This window comes from Hylobates moloch, unplaced genomic scaffold (genome assembly GCF_009828535.3).
Source record: "Hylobates moloch isolate HMO894 unplaced genomic scaffold, HMol_V3 SCAFFOLD_23, whole genome shotgun sequence".
Classification (NCBI taxonomy): Eukaryota; Metazoa; Chordata; class Mammalia; order Primates; family Hylobatidae; genus Hylobates; species Hylobates moloch.
This window is the reverse complement of record NW_026652298.1, coordinates 35,868,284-35,882,099: the sequence shown is the minus strand read 5'-3', so window position 1 is coordinate 35,882,099 and position 13,816 is coordinate 35,868,284. Positions and strand designations below refer to the sequence as shown.

At 41.8% G+C, this 13,816-nt stretch overlaps 1 protein-coding gene across 1 annotated transcript in view; it reads left to right on the top strand.

Moving 5' to 3' along the window:
- The window catches only part of RBFOX1 (RNA binding fox-1 homolog 1), a 2,506,415-nt gene that overhangs the window by 1,089,364 nt on the left and 1,403,235 nt on the right, over positions 1 to 13,816 (top strand). The gene's annotated exons all lie outside the window — the stretch shown is intronic.

The following is a 13,816-nucleotide window of genomic DNA, read 5'->3' as shown; positions in this document are numbered from 1 at the left end:
TCATTTAGAAAAATATATTTTTAAGACATTTTTCAGAATACTAACTGAGGGAGGACTTTTAGATATAAAGAATGTAGTGAATGCATCTTTGAAAAGTAGCATAAATGACTTGAAAAAAATGATGTTATCAGTGAAGGCACTTCACATATTCTATGTGGGGATGTCTCTCATACTTGGGGGCAGACCCTACCGACACTGATTCTGTTGGGATATGATGCTTGCGGTTCTTATTCTTAAAGATAACTGCACCAAGTTTGCCTTGATAGTTTTACTATTTCCTTGAGATTACTTTCTTGAGATGATGAGACCAGCTTGAATTTTCATTGTAGTTGTGAGACCTTTCTCAGGTTGAAATGAATTCTGATAAGCTGATTATCTCTCTGAAGAAAATATGATGTCCACATTTCATAGCTTAGTTCCGATCACTTCAGTGCCATTTTCATTCTGAGACATCTTCCCGGGTCTGAATTAAATAAGATAACAAGGTGCTCTGGAGTCCAATACATATTAAATAGAATTTTTTAAAAAATTCAGACCTACAGAGTGGAGGATGGTCTTTCTTTATGGTGTATTTTCTTTCTCCATGTTGAAGTAGGTGGCAGCTAGCTAGTTTCTTTTTCTTTATAGAGCAATGAGTTATGAAGCTCAAAAATAAAGTGTTCTCAGTGGTGTAAATAAAGCAGTAATCTGAGTAAATATATTGCAGTATGTACTGAGGGTTTGCTTTTTGCCTTATTTTGTCTCTTTCTTTTCCTTCTCCGCTCTGGTCCAGTTTATGCCGTTGTGTATTGTTGACAGATTAATCTTGGTAATAGAAATGGAAAGCTACTTTTCATTGAGAAATAGATTCAAAGGAAAAGATGATTAATGGGCTGGGCGCAGTGGCTCATGCCTGTAATCCCAGCACTTTGGGAGGCCGAGGCGGGTGGATCACGAGGTCACGAGTTTGAGACCAGTCTGGCCAATATGGTGAAACCTCGTCTCTTTTTTTTTTTTTCTTGAGATGGAGTCCCACTGTGTCACCAAGGCTGGAGTGCAATGGCGCGATGTCAGCTCACTGCAACCTCCGCCTCCTGGGTTCAAGTGATTCTCCTGCCTCAGCCTCATGAGTAGCTGGGATGACAGGCACACACTACCACGCCCAGCTAATTTTTGTATTTTTAGTAGAGACTGGGTTTTACCATGTTGTTCAGGCTGGTCTCAAACTCCTGACCTCGTGATCTTCCCGCCTCGGCCTCCCAAAGTGCTAGGATTACAGGTGTGAGCCACCACGCCCAGCCGAAACCCTGTCTTTACTAAAATACAAAAATTACCCAGGCATGGTGGCAGGTGCCTGTAGTCCCAGCTACTCAGGAGGCTGAGGAAGGAGAATCGCTTGAACCCAAGAGGCGGAGATTGCAGTGAGCCGAGATCGTGCCATTGCACTTCAGCCTGGGAAATAGAGTGAGAGTCCATCTCAAAAAAAAAAAAAAAAGATAATTAATGAACAAAAGTTCCATGCATTCCCAATGATGCGTTTTTTTCTCCTGGCTCTATAAATCTGTCTGCATCACAGCCTCTTGTGAGCTCCCAGATTAGTGTATCTCTCCTTCATCTCAACTCCATGGAATTGGTGGATTTAGCTCCCAAGCTACTTGGTGTTGCTAATGGAGGAGGAGGGCACTTAGAATCTCAAGGACTCTCTTCCCTACAGAGCCATATGCCTGAGGAGGGGAGACAAAGGTCTGGGAATGATGTACTCAGAGAGGAGATGTTACTTAGAATTGCTGTGAGGGTGACCAGCATGGTGACGCTTGCCTGTAATCCCAGTACTTTGGGAGGCGGCAGCAAGCGGATCACTTGATGCCAGGAGTTCGAGACCAGCCTGGCCAACATGGTGAAACCCTGTCTCTCTACCAAAAAACTAGCCAAGTGTGGTGGCGCATGCCTGTGGTGCCAGCTACTCAGGAGGCTGAGGCAGGAGAAGGGAGGTGGAAGTTGCAGTGAGCCCACATCATGCCACTGACTATACTCCAGCCTGGGTGACAGAGTGAGACCTGTCTGAAAAAAAAAAATGGAATTGCTATATCTGAGAGATGTTGCTTTGTAAACCTGTTGCACAATTTCTCTCTCCAATGACGATAATCAACAGAACTAGTGAGATGATGGATAATAACCAAAGTGAATCGGTTGGGAAGGGGTGATGCATGGTGGAGGGGCTTCATGTGTGTGTGTGAGAGCCAATCACAGCCCCATGGCACATCTGAGCTCCTTTCTTGTAAAAGCGCATCAGTGTCCTTCTCGGGTTATTCCAAATCCCTCCATGGGTAGTCATAAGCATGTGATGTCTACTTGGGATGGAAGCATTCTCATTGAGAGCAAATATAGCACAACTGCCATTCAGACCACAGTTCAAGTTGTGGCTTCTCTGTGAGAACGTGTACCATTACTTACCCTCTCTGAGCATCATGCTTCATCTGTGAAATGGAGATAATGTTGCGCAGGGCATAGGGATGTCAGTGCAATGCTGCATGCAAATTGTTTATCACAGTGCATGACACAGAGTAAACATTAGATGCTCCTTCTCCTCCTTCTTCTTTTTCCTGTTAATTTTTATTATTTGCTTGATATTGGCATTGTCTTTGTTTATGCACACTCACATGCATATGTCCCTATCAGTCCCAGATAGATATTTACTGAGTTCCTTTAAATCACAATAATTTCCATCACTTTTACTTGTGTCTCAAGGCCCTCTTCAGCTTGGGAGGACTTCAATATGACTTAAGTAGGTACAGCTTTTTAAACATATACTGTAGTCATACTCTTATCTTTTTTTTCCTGTATTACCTTGTTTGATCATGGTGAGAATACTGTAAAATAGTACTTTTTATTTCTACCTTGTGCATTAAATAATTGAGGCCAGAGATGGACAGTAGCTCACCCAAGGTCATGCAACTAGCAAATGCTGGAGCTGCCAGTTGCACCAAGTGGGTATGACTTCCAAGTTCAAAGCTCTTTCTTCATGTATGCACTTGCCTCTGAATATCATCGTCTGTCCTCTAACTGACCCCTTAGGAGCTGGACATGAGGTAGGTAGGAAGTTGAGCTTAAAGAAGTAGCTGTCAGTGCAGGATGGTCCATGAAAGCCCCTGGGTCTCAGATGGCAGAGAAACATGTGGTTTCTTTCTAGAATTATTCACTCCTTCACTGAGCCCATATTTAAAGAGCATTAGTTTTGCTCTAGGTACTGTGTTGAGTGTAGAGTATTTGGTGGGGTGCAAAACCCTCCATGTCTGAGTCCTCAGGGAGCATTCAGCCTGGTGGGAGAGACAGGTACTAGTCAAATGCTTATGTTTTCCTGTATAGTTATAGCTGAGATAAATGCAATGACAAGGGAACCTGTCCTAGATTTGCTGCAGAAACCAGTCAGAGGAGGCTTTGCTAGGGAGGCAGTATTTGAGCTGAGAGTTGAATCATGGATGGAAACCACACAGGGGATCTCCTTTCCCTTCGAGCCCTGTTCTTGGAGCCTGGCAAGTTTCAGGGCACACTGAGGCCTCTCAGTTATCGCTCATGCATCGAAAGGAATGGAACTTTATGCATCAGATTTCTGCAGAGATTAGCACTCCTTTTATGTCACAGTCATTTTTATGTAAGAAGTCTACTGATTTCTTCATGGATGAAATCCTTTGGCCTTCTTAATAGCACGTGTGTGCCAGGCCAGCTCCAGAAGCTGATGGATTCAGGTGAACTCAGTTCATGTGAACTCAGGAGCATTTGCTGAGAAGCCTCATTCCTCTTGGTCAGAAGAACTCACTGGCCATTTCTACTGTGATGGGAATGAGCATTTTCATCTCCCAAACAATTTTGTGCAATGCCTGTAATCAGCCAGCAGTTGCTGTCCATTTCTGCCTGTCTTTTATCATTGAACCTAAAAGAATCTGTCTGCAGGAATTAAAAGTCGTCGTTTTCTCTGATATACTATGCCTTGCACTCAGTACCTCTAAGGAAATGTCACAGACCCCCCGAGACTCCCCCATTTAAGTGGTGGAAACATGGAATTCTCTAGTTTCATGGTGGGATTGGTAAAGGAAGATATAGCTACTTTGTGAACTTGGTGCTTGTACCTTCTCTCCTTTTGCTAGACATGAACCTGAAGGCACCACCCAAAAAGTCAAACTAGACAACATCTCTATTTTTAAAAAAGGAGAGGCAGACTAAACATTACATCAGCGTGAGGACTTCAGAGTCACACAGGACTGGATTTGCATTCTGGCTGTGCTGCTGACTAGTGGTAAAACCTGCAGCAAGTTCTTTCAGATTCATAAACGCCCCCCAGGTCATCCTCAAAAGAGAAATAATGGTGGTTGTGCTTAGAGAGACTTCTGCAAGTAAAGCACCTAGTACATGGTAAATACTTGGTGTTGGATAATAATCATCATTGCCGGGCAGGAGGCTGAGGCAGAATGGTGTGAACCCAGGAGGCGGAGCTTGCAGTGAGCCGAGATCACGCACTGCACTCTAGCCTGGGTGACAGAGCGAGACTCATCTTAAAAAGAAAAAAAATCATTATCATTATAGCTATTAATATTGTCCAATACTAAATGGATAAGAAATAATTTCTTATTTATACTAAAGTATTTCTTTCTAAGTCTAATTGATCTAAATACATATGTAAATAGTAGTCATTATATAATATCATTTAATAATATATTAAGTCATTATATAATATCATTTAATAATATATAATAGAGAAAATGATATAACAATCTAATACATGAGTTTTAATTATATATTTTTATAAATGATAATATTTATATGATTTATATCTTTAGATTGTTAATATTTATGTATGTTTATAAATGATAATCATTTATGTTATTTATACATTTCTCTGTTTTGATAATTATTTCTATATTTCCTACATGATGATTGTTTGTATTATTTATATGTTTATTTAGATTGTTATTTACATATTTGTATCAGTGATAATTATTTATATGTTTATTTGGATTATTACTTTTATATTTTTATAAATGATAATTTATATTATTTATATATTTATTTGGATTTTTATTTACATATTTTTATAAATTATAATCATATATTCATTTAGGTTGTTATTTACATATTATAAATTATAATCATTTATATATTCATTTAGGTTATTTACATATTTTTATAAATGATATTTATATTATTTATATGTTTATTTGGATTGTTATTTACATATTTTTATAATCATTTATTCATTTATATATTTATTTAGGTTATTTACATATTTTTATAAATGATAATTTATATTATTTACTTAGTTATTTGGAATGTCATTTACATATTTTTATAAGTTGTAATCATTTACATTGTATATTTATCTATTTGCATTGTTATTATTTGCACGTCCTATAAATGATCATCATCTATGTTATTTCCATATTTATTTATCTGGATTGTGATTATTATTTGCTTATTCCTTATGTAGATCCTTGTGGCCCTGTGTGTGAATCCATGTTCTTGAGCTTCAAGCCACATGTTGTATCATCTGTTTTGCTTCGGCTTTGTGGCATGAAAGCAATCTTAGATAGTGCTTACATAAATGAATGCACATGACTGCATCCCAGAGAAACTTTTTTAAATAACAATACTGGCTGTGTGTTGACTTGACTCGTGGACCCTAGTTTGCTGACTGACAGGGTTGCCTGCACTTGAACATCCTGCTCGTGTGGCTCTGAATAGTTCTTACCTGGATGACTTAGTCCCCAAAATGTAAGTTGTAAGTAAAAGAAGCCCCTTGGAGCTAGGCTGAGCCAGAGAGGCAGTTTCTTGGGGAAATGCGTTGGTGTCGCGTTTGGTATGCATTGGATGCAGAAATTGTATCCCTGATTTATGCTAAGAGCTGGATATTCGACCAGGTATCAGGAGTTGTGGAATAAGAGATGCAAATGCTATCTGGAACAGCAAGTGCCGTTCTTAGAAAAATAGATATGGGGGATGTAGAGGAACACCGAAAATATTTCCCAGCTATCACTCCTAAAACAACTTCGCTCAGTAGGTGTCTTCCCCATGCCACTTTTTAAACTCTACAGCACATTTCAAGTGCCTTGTCCGAGCCCAGCCAGAGGGAAGACTCTCTGCTTATACAAGAATACCTTGATGATATTTCCCAGCTGAAAAGACTTACCTCTCTCCTCTCACCCTATACCCAGGAAGTTTTAATTTTATGGAGATTGAAATAATCAGGTCTCACGTGTATATTTCCTTTCAAACCATTGCGTTCACCTGTTTTGAATTCAATGGCCTGTCTTATGTACTCGGTGGAGAAATAATATAAATATACCTTGAGATTTCCCTGGAGTTCAGCTTCCCTTTTCATACTGGGTCTAGCTAAAGTTTGGAGCCAACTAAAAAGAGCCTCATCGCGTTACACACACCCTGTTATCTCTGGCGGGTTCAAATGCAATTTCTCTGAGAAGGCTGTGGTACCTCTGCTCTCTCTGGCCTTGAATCTGAGCGTCTAAGGATTTCTTTGGAGTACACACGGTTGCATCCTTTTGACAGACAGTGCAAATTAAAAGATCCAGCGCGGCCCAGGAACCAGGGACCCAAACTTGCCCCTTGGGTTTTCATTTACAGTTAGGCACTGCAGACACAATTATTGCTGACAGGGAAGCGGAGCTGGTGGCAGAGTGCGCCTGACAGGAGGCTCATGCCAGCCCATAATTGGGAGGATTATTTTTAATCAGAACATACCCTACAGCCCAAACATTAGAAATCTCCTGTAAGGCCAAGACAGGAAATTAAACACACCAACAATAAGGCTCAAAGGGAGGCGGTGTGTGGGGTGTAATATTGTTAGTCTCTCGGAGGTCCCTAGAGCTTCGGGGAGAAGTTTGCTTCCCTACAGAGGGAGGCTGGGAGGAACAGAAGCAGACACAGAGACCATACCTGAGCCCTTGTTGAATGGGAAAATGCAGCCAAATTAAATGCAGCAGAAACACTAATTGCATTTAAGTGCAATGTTTAATGCATTTGTTTATTGCAAATGCAATGATGCTTATTGATTTTAGTAGTAGTAGTAGTAGTTTGAGACAGAGTCTCGCTGTGTCGCCCAGGCTGGAGTGCGGTGGCACGATCTCAGCTCACTGCAACCTCTGTTCAAGTGATTCTCCTGCCTCAGCCTCTCGAGGAGCTGGGAATATAGGCGCCTGCCACCACGCCCAGCTAATTTTTGTATTTTTAGTAGGGACTGGGTTTCACCATATTGGTCAGGCTGGTCTCGAACTCGTGAGCTTGTGATCTGCCCACCTCGGCCTACGAAAGTGCTGGGATTACAGGCGTGAGCCACCACACCCAGCCACTTATTGCCTTTAAACAGCACAAGCCACATGTAAACCTTGGAATAGTGGATACAATAGTATTTCATCAGTAAGAGAAGAGCCTCATTGGTTCCTTATTTTTAGGAATCTTCAGTGAGCACTTACTATATGGCAGGTGCCGTGATGACTTGTGACCCTAGGCTATGCTGAAAGTCATCTGGATGATCTTATCGCCTTGGCAAAATTTTGCAAAGCACAGTAAGACTTTGTTTATTAGAAGGACTGTTGTTGAAGAAGTAGGCGTAGCTCTTTGCTGTTTGGCTTGAGAAATATTTATTTAGTAGTAGTGCCAGGTAATTTAGCTGTAGTGTCGTCATATCAACCCTCTGAGGTGGGCATTATTATACCCATTCTATGGATAAAAAAACTGAAGCTCCAAGCGGTCAAGTAGCTTGCTGAGAACTAATAAGAGAACTGATTTTGAAACCAAATCTGTGTCCAAAACCTGTAGGATGTCAAACTATTTGTCAAACTGTACTGTCACTCATGAACATGGCGGGGCACAGCCTGACGCTTCGAGGTGCTGCCACTCCAATAGAAAAGACAGATGTAGAGACAGATGTCTATGAATGATGAGTCTATAGAGATATTAAGTGGATTCTAAGAGTGGGGAAGATGGCATGATTCACTGTGCTTGGGGGAGTCAGCGAGGACTCCCTGAAGCTATGAAGAACAGGTGCACATTTACCAGTGGTTAAAAAAAAAAAAGGAACAGAATCCCAGACATAGGAAACAAGTAGTGCACAGGTACAGTGATATCAGAGATGCTAGGACATTTCAATTTAATTTAGAACTATTGGCTTGGCTGGGTGTGGTGGCTCACACTTTTAATCCCAGCACTTTGGGAGGCCGAGGCGGGCAAATCACGAGGTCAGGAGTTCGAGACCTGCCTGGCTGACATGGTGAAACCCTGTCTCTACTAAAAATACAAAAAATTAGCTGGGCATGGTGGCGGGCACCTGTAATCCCAGCTACTCAGTTGGCTGAGGCGGAAGAATCTCCTGAACGCAGGAGGCAGAGGTTGCAGTGAGCCAAGATCGTGCGACTGTACTCCAGCCTGGGCCACAGTGCAAGACTTTGTCTCAAAAAATAAAAAAAGAAAAAGAAAAAGAAAAGAAAAAAGAACTATTGGCTTTTGAGTTTTGTTCTTGTTTGGCTCACTCAACAAATATAAAGGGAGAAAAAGAATCTCTCTTTGGGGAACACTCATCACAGAGACCAAGCATCTGATGTGGGGATGGGATGGGAAGCAAAAGGAGATGATGTTGGAGAATCCACTCCTGAAGTCAAAGGATATTCCATGCTGTCCTCACTGTGTGAAATGCCTACGCCTGATGGCAGGGAAAGGTGGTGCTTTAACCCATGACTGTCCTTAGAAAAGGAATCACAGGTTTGCAGTAACATTACATATTGCTTCTGAGGCTGGAACTCAGGGTGCAGTGATCTTCAGTGAATCCAGGGACGCGTGAATCTTTTGCATGGCAGACTGAGGCCGATCAGATACTCTGACTGCAGTAGTGGTTACTGCTCAGCAGCTTCCTGTTATGTGGCTGGGAGTCACTGGGTTCCCGTGGGAGGGCCTGTAGCTCCAATCTAAGGAGGCTTCAGTGCACTTCCTGTCCTAGTTCACTTCTCCCATCCCAGGTGTGATGGGCACTAACCTTCCTACCATCAGGAATCGCACATCATAATCCCTGAGTGGTACCAAGCAACCTTGGGCAGCTTGCTGATTTGGCTTCAGGGTCCTTTCAAGGACAGTTAAACACCAGACACCTGAATGAGGTCAGGGCTGCTGTGAGGCTTGGAGAGCATGTATGCAATCATAATCCCTGATGTGATCAAGATACAGTTTGCTTCCCTGCCTGCAGGGTGGGTACAAAATCCCAACTTAGGTGAGGCATCACCCTCTGAGATGGTCTTATACATAATTGCATTGTTTGCTAGCAACAGAAACCCATTCAAACTCACTCAATAAATGGGCAGGTTTCTTACACAGTCCGGGAGCACAGAAGTGAGTTTCAGCACTGAAAGTCAGGAGGCGTTCTAGGTCCCAGGAAGAACAAGCATTTCTGAACCGCTGTGTAATCAGGAAACAAGGCAGCCCTTACCCTCCCGCCCCAAAACCCTCCTCCGTGGCTCTTCCACTCTTTTCTTCTTCTCTCTCTCATTGCTACTTCTGCTGTTTTCTGCACACGTGGCAGAGAAGAGTGACCCCACAGTTACTGACGACACTTAAGGGTGCCTTGCAAATTCCTGGGAGAAAATTGAACCTAGGTAGGGTGAGGTTTTGTCTCTTCTCAACATAGCCTTACTAATGGAGCCAGGATCATGCGCTGCAGACCCAATTTCTGGCACTGTGCTAGACAGAGATGGTGGAGGGAAATCACTTTTGGGGAGGCTGAGTGTGTCTAAAATTACCATAGGATGACTAAGCCGATAGATCCTTCCTTCCTTCCTTCCTTCCTTCCTTCCTTCCTTCCTTCCTTCCCTTCCTTCCTTCCTTCCTTCCTTCCTTCCTTCCTTCCTTCCTTCCTTTCTTGCTTCCCCCTCCCTCCCTCCCTGCCTCCCTGTTTCCTTACCTTCCATCTTTTCTTCCTTGGGTAAATATTTATTGAATTTCTGCCATATCCATGGCATTGTGATCAGAGTTAAAATAGTGAGCAAAACCCACACAGCTCCTGCCCTCATGGAGCTAACTAACATGCTGGTGAGAAGGGCAGACTTTCATCAAATAATTTTTTTAATAATTTTTAATTGGATGCAAAATGAGAGCTGGGATATGGGCTATGAAGAAGGGATGATGGGCTCTTAAAGCCATGTGGTCAGGGGGTTCCATCAGGAAGCAGCAATGCACTGGAGTTAATTAGGTGCTAAGAGCATCCCCAGTCAAAGGCATAGCATGCAAGGCATCGCTGTGACAGGTGAGGAGTAAAGTGTGGATCAGAATGGGAAAATCCATGGTGCTGGTACCCGGGACTGGGGGGAAGTGTGATCTCGTCACTAATAAATAAATAAGGCTGGAGCTGTGTCCAGGAGCAAATCATTAAGGATGTCAGGGGTAAGGTAGGTTTGGAATGAAATGGGAAGCCAGTAATGTAGGATTTAAACAATCAAGTAACACAGTCACATTTACATTTTGTAAGGGTCACACTCCTTGCCCTGCATGAGGGCAAGGGGTGCAAGCCTGGAGGCAGGAGGAGACGGCATTGCAGTCATCTCCTGGGGAACTGGGGAAGTCTATGAAGCAGTTCATGGCAGAATCTATGGAAACAGAAACGTTGCAGTAGCCAGCCCTGTTTGGAGAGTCAGAGTTAGAAACTTAAACTACATTCTGGCTGTCCAAGGGTCATCAACACCAGTGTTTTGGAAGTAATCAGTTTGCTATTTTGTGCATCCATTTGGATGGAGTGCAGAGGTGAAGGTAGCTAATGCATGAACTGAGCATTCACCTTCATTCTGCCTGACTTTTTTCCAATGTCCTCTGAGTTTCCTTTGCTTGCAGCTCTTTAGCTCCTGTGTAGTCTTGGTACAGTGAAAATTCTGCCCAATTCCACTGGAACCCGAGATTCTCCCTGGTCACAAATTGCTCTTCACGTAGTTTGCAAGAGTAATTGCAAACTCAGAACAATCTTACTTAAAAAAAATAACACTACATCACTCCTCTGGAACTCTAGAGAGCATATCAGGGTTTTCTTGCTGTCTGGTGCCGTTGTTAATGACCATTTCTGTTCTCACTTTATAACAATGTTTCTCAGCCTCTGTTTTTATAAAATAATCCCCCTAAAGGACTTGACAGATTCTTATGAGTGGAAAGGAGGGGGCTATAAAATTCATTTCAACTGCAGGTTGGATTAAAAACAGATGTAAAGGTGTGGGTTTGGACTCACATGGACCTGAAATTAAATGTTATTACCTGGGTACCAAGTACCGCTGCACCAGAGAAGGCCCTGTTGCTCACAGAAATCTCTTTCTGGAAAGAAGGTCAATGTCCTTTCTTGGTGCTGTAACCCTCTGGGACAAGGAGGAATCACTTCTTAGGCTACCCAATGTAGTGAGCAGTACATAAGGGGCCTTGTCCCAGACTACAAAGTTACAGTGTTGAATTAAACATTGCCCTTGCCTTCCAGAAATTCACAGCCTGGGTAGGCCAAGTCCACAAAAAGTTAGAAAGGATGTATAATTCTGCTTCTGATAGAAGAATATGTGAATGGCCATAGGGACCTCCCCTAAAATTCAGGCCCACTGAAAGGGTCAATGAAAGCTACAGAGAGCACGCTTGGGTAGACGTTCAAGTCTCAAGACTCCAGACCTCCCATGAGTTCAAATGGGGCCAGGTGAAGGGCAGTTTAGGATGAGAGAAGGTTGTAATCAAAGGGCTAAAGGAATACTAGTGCGTTGTGTCTTAAGTATTTGATTTAGCTGGATCTTAGAATGTAAGGATGTGTTCAGAGATGGAGGAAGTGACAGGAAAGAGGGGGTAGGAGCTGAAAAGGTTGAACCTGACCATGGTAGCTATCATTTTTAGTAAATGAGAGGATGCATGCAAATTTTGATATGAAGTTTGGGATGTACTAGGGATTCAGTGAAACTACAACTACTATAATTATTAGGACTCAGATAATCCTGCAGTGGAGGCATACTGTGAATTTATAGAAGAGAAACATGTATTTTGACTATTTATATTCTAACTGTTCTAACTATTCTTCCCAAATGATGTTCTTCCACTTCTCACCTTTATGATGTCAGCTCCGTTGCCACTTCCTTGATGGAGCCTTCCCCAGTGTCCCTGATGAAGCTCTGTCTATCTTCCCCACTGGACTGTAGGCACCAGGGGGACAGTTCCTGACATTTTGAAGGCGTAATAAACAATAAATTTTAAAAAGCACTGACCTTGTGCCAAGCACAATGCTAAGCGTTTTAGAAATATTAACTTTTAATATTCACCTGAATTCCTTGAGGTAGGTACTGTTTATTCCCATTTTAATGATGAAGAAACTCAGACAAAGAAAGGTTGAGTCACTTGGCCATGGTCACAAAGTTAGAAGGTAGTGAAGCCAAGGATGATTGGAAAGATAGATGGATGGGTCGGTGGGTGAATGGATGGGTAGATGGATGGGGGACAGATGGATGGTTGGGTAGGTGGATAGGTGGATGGATGGATGGATGGATAGATGGATGGATGGATAGATGGATGGATGAATGAGTGCATCATTGCCATTTGTTGACACTAGCCCATGAGATTGGTCATTTTTATTAGTTGAAAGAAATTGAAGACATCAAAATGCAAAGCAAAAGGCTATTGAAGGGTGAATACTATCACCACCATTTCAACCACTTAATAGCTCTATTTATTCTTGGGTATCTCTGCAGGTCACCCCTCTTTCCAATATTTTGAAGTCACTTGATATTCTTAGGTGTTGTAATTTATCAACACGAGGGGACTCACCAGATGTGACGACTACAGACACATATATATCCACATACATACACATATGTCATCTTCATTTGTATGTATATCTGTATATCTATATATCTAGATATACCTATCACATTAGGAAAGGGGGGATATTGTCTAAACATATCTGCAAATAATGTTTAAAATTTACCTCTAAATCTTGTGAACTTTGTTGAGTCTTGGTGTAAATTGTATTGCTACTTTATAATTCAGTTAGCGATGGATCAGGATTCCAGAACCCTACTAAGTAGTCCCATCTCTGCTACTTAAGTTTCTCCCCAGAGAGGAAACAAGTCAGTATCCCAACCCCCTTGGGTATAGGATGCCATAAACGTCTTTCAGATCTACCAGAAATCTTGATTTTTCTGGTAGATGACCTCTCTTTCAACTCACTGAACTACAGGAGATTATAATAGCCATTTGCAGTTCAGGCGATATTTGGTTTATTTAAATATCAGTGAACATGAATCTTACTCCTTCTGATTGGGCGATGACAGCCATATTTATGAAATTTATTACTTCTGGGATACCTTGTTTCATAATTCTACTCATTGCAAAATTAAATCATTTCCGTATTTGAACTTTAAGTATCACCTGCATGCGCGTTATAGAATCCTGCAGTTCTAGAGTTGAAAGGAAATTTAGAATTTATTTCATCCAAGCTATTTCCTAGGGGGAAAATCCACAATGATATATCTGAAATGTCAATCTCCATTGTTCCCTTGAACACCTTCTGTGACAAGACATGGTGTAAAAGAAGAATACAGTAGAGTACTTCCAAGCTTGGTGTTGACTTGCCCAAGTTCAAATTCAGGCTTCACGATGTACATGCATGTCTTGTGAACTGTGGGAGCTATCTGGGCCTCAGTTTCGTCTTCTGAAATAGAGAAGATAATAACACCTTCTTTACCGGGATCTGAGAGGATGTTATGAAAATATATCGAAGAACTGAATCATTTTCATCGTCATAATCACCATCATTGCTGTTAAATTCACAATATCGTCA